Below are 8,326 nucleotides of genomic sequence, written 5' to 3'. Positions count from 1 at the left end.
TGGTGTTATGAGTGGTCTTTTCTCCCAGATGTCCTTCCAGGACTTTCAGGTGCTGGATCGGGGAGGATCTGACATTGGCCTCCTATATATATATATATATATATAGAATGGAATGTCAGTTCAAAACTTTTCTAACATAGTGCTCAATTACTAAAAGCAAGAGCTGAAATATGGCGAAGTGAGAGTTGACTAAAAACGTTTTAGTCAACTCTCACTTCGCCATATATATATATATATATATATATATATATATATATATATATATATATATATATATATATATATATATACATGTATATATACATGCATATATACATGTATATACAGTGGTGTGAAAAATAAATGGACCACCTTATAAAACTTGATCATTGCTAGGGCTCAGCACTCAAGGTGATTAAATCCCTCATTAACTCTCTGGTTATTGAGTAGAACCTATACATAGTATACATCAAAAGAAAACTTAGAATGAGTAGAACTTGATGAAACAAATTTTAGCTAAATATATATAGATATAAATATGATATATATTAAAATATATATATAGATATATATATATATACATATGATAGATATAATATAATACATATATAGATATAAATATATATACATGTATGTACATGTATATATACATGTATATATATATATATATATATATATATATATATATATATATATATATATATATATATATATATATATATATATATATATATATATATACTAGCTGTGCCACCTGGCGTTGCCCGTGTAATAGAAGAGTCTTTGGACAGAAAATTGATCTGTGTTACATATAACAACAATTGCCACTATAAATTTCGAAGTACATATCATGAGAGAAGTGTGTCGTGTAGTTGAACTAAATTATGAGAGAAATAAAAACAACTGTAAATGTTTTAAAACTTTGTCAAACAACTGTACCTTTCAAGCTAGTGGCCTGGCATATTGCCAATGGAAACTCAACTAAGCTAGTTAATAAGGTTAGGCTTCCAATGACAGTAAGAATTCCATGAATTTCCATGAAATTCCATGAATTTGAGTCTTTATTGTTGTCAAGCTCCGCTGTTCTAATAATAGTAGCTATAGCCGGATTTCCAACAGACAGACAGAATTCCAACACACGGACTTTGAGATATATATATATATATATATATATATATATATATATATATATATGTGTGTGTGTGTGTGTGTATTACACAGCAGCTTGCCATTTTACTTCTAATATTGCATTTCTCCTATTGCAGGGAGAGATATAAACATATCATCTTTTCCTTTTATTATTCCTGTTTGTTGTACATAATAACACCCAGTACATTACAGCTACCATTGCAGCTACCATTGCAGTTCTCCTATTGCACTGCAGTGCCATTTGACTACTAATATTGCATTTCTCAACCAGCAGTACCCTTTCTTTTTTTATTACCATTTTGGTCGTGGGCTGTATGAAAAGGGAAATTTTAGTATATATAGTTCAAATCCAGAGTAAAATGAAATTTCATTTCTAAAACTATCGCGGCAGTTTTAGAAAACTAGACCGACAAAACAGAACGACGATGTTACGATGACGAGATAACAATGGCGGAATGACGACGAGATGACAGTGGGACGACAGTGTGACGACGGCGAGATGACAGCGAAACAAAAATGGAATGAAGAAGCAATGACGAAATGATGACAAGACGACAACAAGCCGACAACAACAGGCTGACGATGGGCTGACGACAAGACGACAACAAAACGACAGGCCGACAAAGAGACGACGATGAGACAATGACAGGCCGACGGCGATTGCCCTTCACCGGCCAGACTGGGCAGCTAGGCCCAGTGTCACTCACATTCAGTGAGCCAGTGTTTGGTCCAAATTAGCTGAATCAGTTCATTTGTCCCACCTTGGCCATGACAGTGTTTGGTCTCAGTTTTCCAGGGCAGTGTTTAATTCAAAGTTTAGTATGGTTATCTTCTTTATTGCCCAGGGGTGGAACAGTCTCTAAAACAGGCACCATGTGCACACCAAATTTTACGTATTGAGGGGTATATTAGCCCAGTCATCACGTTAACATGCTATGGGTATATTTCAGTAAACTAGATAGATAAACGTGGTATGGGTCCATGAGGTCCGTTAGTAAGGCTTGTTAGAATGTAGAGCTTGATTATAATGAGTTATGTAATTCATAATAGCTAACTGTGGTAATCAATTTAAATAGAGATATTAAATTTTCACCAATGTTGACGGCAGTTTCCGACTGGGCGATTGCGAAAAAAGACTAAGGACCTTTGTGTGAAAGCAAATACCGCCCGCTCGCTCGCTCGTATTAAAAAGTGCATAGATTTATGTTTACGGAGCTAATTGGCTGATTTAGCTAATTGCACATGGCGTAAAGAAAATATTGTTCGTGTATTTCTACTCACCTTTTACTGGCAGGCCCATCCATGTAGCCTCTTCTGTGAATGTAGTGATAAGGGTGTAAAACTGTGTGTTATGGCTACTATAAAACATGTAACGCAAAAAGGGTTAATTGTGAAATAATGGTTGGTGGGCTATGGGTCATTTATTAAAACCCTAGAAAATAGACTATGGGTCCAATTCCAAACCTAGGTGTGCACATGGTGCCTGTTTTAGAGACTGTCCCATCTCTGGGCTTTATTGTTTACTAGTTGTTTACTAACAGTCTTTTGCAATGTGAGAGATCATTATGAGCAATAGGTATGTTCGTAACTGCATATAAGATGGCAAAATGGTCGAGGGGTGTAGTGGTTAGCATGCCTGTATGCAAAATGGCAAGATCGTGTTCTATTCCTGTGCAAGGCCATCTTTTAACACACCTAGTTTGGCTGCAAACAAACAAATCCAACACTTATTATAGTAAAGATAGTATATTAGTATATAGTATATATATATATATATATATACATACTATATATATATATAGTATATAGTATACTATAGATTGAAGTAAAAACTAGCGGTTTGCTTCTTCTACAAGGCAGTCTACTAATTTATATACTTTACATGTTATTCAGGAACTCCATAGTATTAATTATACTGTGAGGACAGTAAAGTTGCAATTGGTAAAACCAATCATAAGAATAGGCAGGCCTGTAATCACTGGTTGTAAGTTGGGGTGGCTAATGTTAGGTGGCTAGTTATGAACACCTGGGGATGTTGAGGGGGGCGGTGTAAGTCCCCAACAGGTTTCTCTTATGTAGGGCCTCAGCCGGGCCTCTCATGTGAAGTGTTAAAAAGTTTTATCGGAGAGTATCAACATTTTTCTATTTTTTGAGATTTGTTTTGTTTTCGGTGATGTGACTGACGAGATGTTTTTAAATTAAAATAGGCAAACTTGACCGCAGTTAAAGCGCTCAGAAAAAGAAATCTTTTTTTTTGAGCGTCTTAACAAAGATCTATTTTGCTGATTTTATTTTGAGTTTATACGGAGGTTTCCACGCTTTCGATAGGACATGGCCAAGCAGATGTTTGGTACAACGTGATATTTTGCAAACCTTTATAAAGGTCGTTAACAAGAATATTTTGCCACTGATGATGATAATAATGACGCCTAAGAACTACTAAAAGTTGATGTTTGTCTCTATAGCTTGTAATGAAGTGATATTCTACAGCGATAAAAACCGTCTCCATAGCCGCTGGGCAAATAACTTTTTGAATAAATGATGTTGAGGTCGAGTTATCTGAAGCAATTTATCATTGCGTGGAAACGGACCAAACAAATTCGTTCGAGTCAACCTTGTGTTTGAGATGAAATGTTACATTTTATCCGAGGGCGAGTTATCCGAGTTTGACTCTATTTAGCCGCGGAAAGTTTCGAAAAGGTTGGGGCGGCTCAGTCGGCCAGCCGCCCCAGAGAATACCGGCCTGAGAATAGGTAGTATATAGGGCCTACCATAAAAAAATGCTCTGAGTTACATATTTCAGTCGGTCAATTGCAGACAGCTGTTATACTGTTGGACTGTCAGGGAAGCGATGATGTTAGAGAAAGTACCGCCACATCAGACAATGCACTTTTGTCTCTGATGCTCCAACTTTCAGATGTCCACATACTAAATGTGTCTAAACAGTTGAAACGGACTGATCTGTTTACGTTGGAGGTAAACAATTGATATTTAAAGATATTGTAATGTGGTTGTTCCCATAGAGTCAAATTGCATGCAGTTGATAAGTGTCACTTACACAACGTCTCTATGTTTTTAGTTTCCACACTATATTCTCTTTGAGATCATTGATCATCACTCTTTAATATGCAATCTATAAAAAATTTTATTTGGTTATTCATTTGCTCTACTGATCGAGCAGTTTACTGCAATACCTATTATTGCAGTTGTTCCTGCGACGATAACAAAATATTTCCTTCAGACAAACGAAAAATTTATCTTCCTTTGATTATTACTTTAAAAAGCATCTGGACTATTTATAAAATTAATGAATTAATTAGAACAGTGTTTAGCTTTGAATTCAAAATAATATATTATTTTGAGTTCTATTATAGTTATTATATATATATATATATATATATATATAAATTAGAAAATTTAACAGTTTACTTATCTTTCAGCTACTGTCAGTTTCCTGCTGGCGCATTCTTCAGGCTGTAAACTTCGGAAAATTATAGATCCTATTGGAAAACCGCTGTTTCCTATTACAATAAAATTTAGTCGGCTCGCTGAAATCTTCGAAAACCAAACTGATGTTGTTTGCGTGTTTGCACTGAAGTTCCATCCATCTACATGTAGTACTGTCTAATAGTATATGCAACTACTATTAGACGGTATTACATGTCCTACTATATCCAATTCTATCATCCAACTAAGCCTTTCCAGTATCCATGAATGTATATACTCCTGAGTCCTGACCATAGGGCTCATTAGCTATTGTTTGAATGTATGTATATACTCCTACCACTATATATATGCTAGCTATTATAGTTAGGCTATAGTGGCGCTGTAGTATACTTTTAATTTTGTTTGAGAGATAGAATAATAAAGGTTGTTGCTTCTTCCCTCATCATTCCTACTTTCTTTCATTCCCACAACCTTTAGCTTTGGAGTCCCTGGTTGGTTGCAGGGAATGTGCATTAGTTTATAATGCCACTTACCTAGTATCTACGTAACAATGACAGCACAAGAAATCAGCGAGTCACACCGGATACTCACTCAATCGGAAACAGCAGTTTTCCAATAGGACCTATAATTTTCCGTAAACTTCAACTGGGGCAAGATGGTGACTTTTCAAACATCCCTTTCTTTTACGTAATTGGTTGGTTTTGTCACGCTCTGATTAACTTATTACTAAAATTGCAGAGAAGATAACTCTTAGAATGAGGGCAGGATGAGGCAATTTCTGTTCTTTTATTAAGTGTTGACATGTCAGGTTTTTTAATAATGTAATATTTTTCAGAAATACATAAATTGCACCTTTTCCTTAAGTTGCTGTAGGATTTGGCGTGTTTTAGTATAGTCCACTCAGGTTTGAAATTAATGTCTTGGTCTTTTAGTGCCCATATGTGTTTGCTCAGTTCTGTAGCATTTCTTTTTGCGCTATTATTTATACTGCTTTTATGGTTACGGTACCTAGTTTTAAAGTCGGTTTCACAAAATCCGACGTAGGTCTCAGCAGTGTTGCTGTCTAGTCTTGTCACTTGTACTTGGTAGACTATGCTCTCCTGAAGGCAGTTTTGGTTAAGCGGACAGCCTGATTTTGTTCTACAGTTGTATGTTTTGATTTCGGTAGTTGGCGGATTTGAAAGGAGCCTTTTTTATGGTGTTCTATTTTGTTTTTGATGTTAGGCATAGTTGAGTAGCTCAATTTCAGGGTATTTTTATTAAATATTTTATGTAGAGAGTTTGTCTTTCGGAAGCACTTGTTGATCAAAGTCAGGAATCTTTTTCCTATGTTAGTTTTTACACTTTAACTAAATGGTTGGTTATACCAGGTTATGGTTCGCTGTCTAGTTTGTCTTTTTCTTTTGTTAGTGGAGGTTGTATTTTTATAAGTAAGTATATGGTTGTATCCACTGTTTGTCAGAGCTGTCTGGTATGGTTGTACGGCCTTGTCAAAAATTTGTTTGTTAGAAGAAAGTCTGTTCAGTCTTTTATTAATGTTAAGTGGTAAGTTTTTAATTATGCAAGGGGGGTGGTTGTCAATCTATGTACATATAAAATGGTGTTGTTAGGTTTGGTGTATGGGCCGTATGAGCCTTTGGTTAAGTCAAGGGTCACGTCTAAACAGTTGACGGTGTTCATGTTAGCTTCGATTGTTATTTTCAAATTGTTTGCTTTAAATATATTGCAAATCGTCTTTTTCATGTTTTCGACATATTTAGGTGTGTCGTTGCATATTGCCAGTCCGTCATCACGATAGAGTCCAGTATTACTTGATAGTTTATCTGGTAGTAGAGATAATATGTAAGTTTCCACGAGTTCACAAGTCTCGGCTCCGTCAAAACTACCCATGGTCACATCGAACATGTTGGCAGAGTGCTTTTTAATCCAGGTGGCATCGTTATGGCTGAGATAAGAATTTTTTGTGTGCTTTATTATGTGTCGTTCATCATAGCTGATTTTCGCGTATTTTGAGGCAAAAGTCAGTGCATTTTGTAGGAGTTCTGGTTTTATAGATGGGTAGAAGGCACAAACGTCAAAAATAATGAAAGAGTGTTTGTGTTTATTTTTAATGTCTTTAAACCAGCTGGTAACTTCTGTCGTGTTTTGCCAGAAAGTTGCTTTTGTTTTAGATCGCACAGAAAGGGTTATATTAGCTAGTATTTGTTTACTTATTTGCCCAATTTCTGTCTATATATTGATATATATAGATAGATAGATATATATATATGTATATATATATGTACATATATATATATATATATATACATATATATATGTATATATATACATATATATATGTATATATATATATATATATATATATATATATATATATATATATATATATATATATATATATATATATATATATATATATATATATATATATATATTAATGTGTGGAGGTATTAATATATAGTTTCGTACATTTATTTAAATGAAGGTATATATACAGTTTTATACATGTATGTAAATGAAGAAAGAAATATATATAGATGTGCTACCTGAGTGCTAGGTGAATGCCCGGCATTGCCCGGGTGATAAAAAACGTTTTCGCTCAGACACTTTATCTTTATTTAGCGTATTACAACATATTACCTCTCTACCTTTCCAATTTAATATTATGAAAAGTGTTTTGTTTTAAAATAAATTAAGTAAAAACTAAAACATCTGTAAAAGTGTTTAAATATAAATTTGAAATAATGAGCAAGTAATGGTTAAATAAAGTCTGTTCTGCTACAATGCAATGAAAAATGATTTGGTATATGATATGTTTTAATTGGTCTCAGCATTGGCATCGTAATGCAAAAATGTCGTGCAGAGGGGTATAAAAACCCATAGTAACTATTTAATGCAAACATGCCTTAGCGAAAATCATCAAAATTTTATACATGTACTCTACATATTAAAAATTAGTAACAAAACAACATATTAACATTAGTAAGTATAATTATCTGCAGTAACTTTAGTGTATTTAGTGGTTGTGATCTGCAAGAAAATGTAACGTTACAATGTACTACGTACACTATGTACAATATGTATTGTAGCTTGTATTGTAGTTCTTACATTTGCGAAAGTCATATAACATAAACATTGAGTCTAATTTTAAAGAATTTAGCTTACTAATCTCATGCTTATAGCTAAGTTTTACTATGTGTTTTATTAAACTTCAAATGTCATTGACTAAAATTTTATCACTTTTTGTTTTTGGTTTCATTTCAACAATAACTTATAATAAACAACGCTGAATTGAGATAGTAAGCATCATATTTCTTTCAGGCGCTGTTGGAGAGATATCGGCAATTAGCATATCGGCATTTTGGTTATTTTGTCGTAATCAGTATAACGACAGCAAAATTTCAATTTCAAGAGATTTTTTTGTTGACATTATATGACGAAAAAAAGTCAGAAAAATTTTGTCTTCGTATGGCGAGGATGAAAACTTTGTGTTCCATGTAGTAATGCATAAAAATATTATAAGAGGGGCATCATAACTCGAGGGCCAACTGTAATAATTAATAATAAAAAGTGCACATTTAGTCTGTGCAATCGTGAAAAGGATATACAGTATATGATAATACCATTGGGTGTGATAAGTACGGCTTAGCTTTAAGATTGTCATTGTTAGTAGACTTCCGATTTGATTGTCATGTGTTCAAATCCAGTATGAAAGTGATTTTTCGATGCTAAAGCTTTATTGCTACAGCTA

Source organism: Watersipora subatra, chromosome 7 (genome assembly GCF_963576615.1).
Source record: "Watersipora subatra chromosome 7, tzWatSuba1.1, whole genome shotgun sequence".
NCBI lineage: Eukaryota > Metazoa > Bryozoa > Gymnolaemata > Cheilostomatida > Watersiporidae > Watersipora > Watersipora subatra.
The sequence above is the reverse complement of the archived record's forward strand: the minus strand, read 5'-3'. Positions refer to the sequence as shown.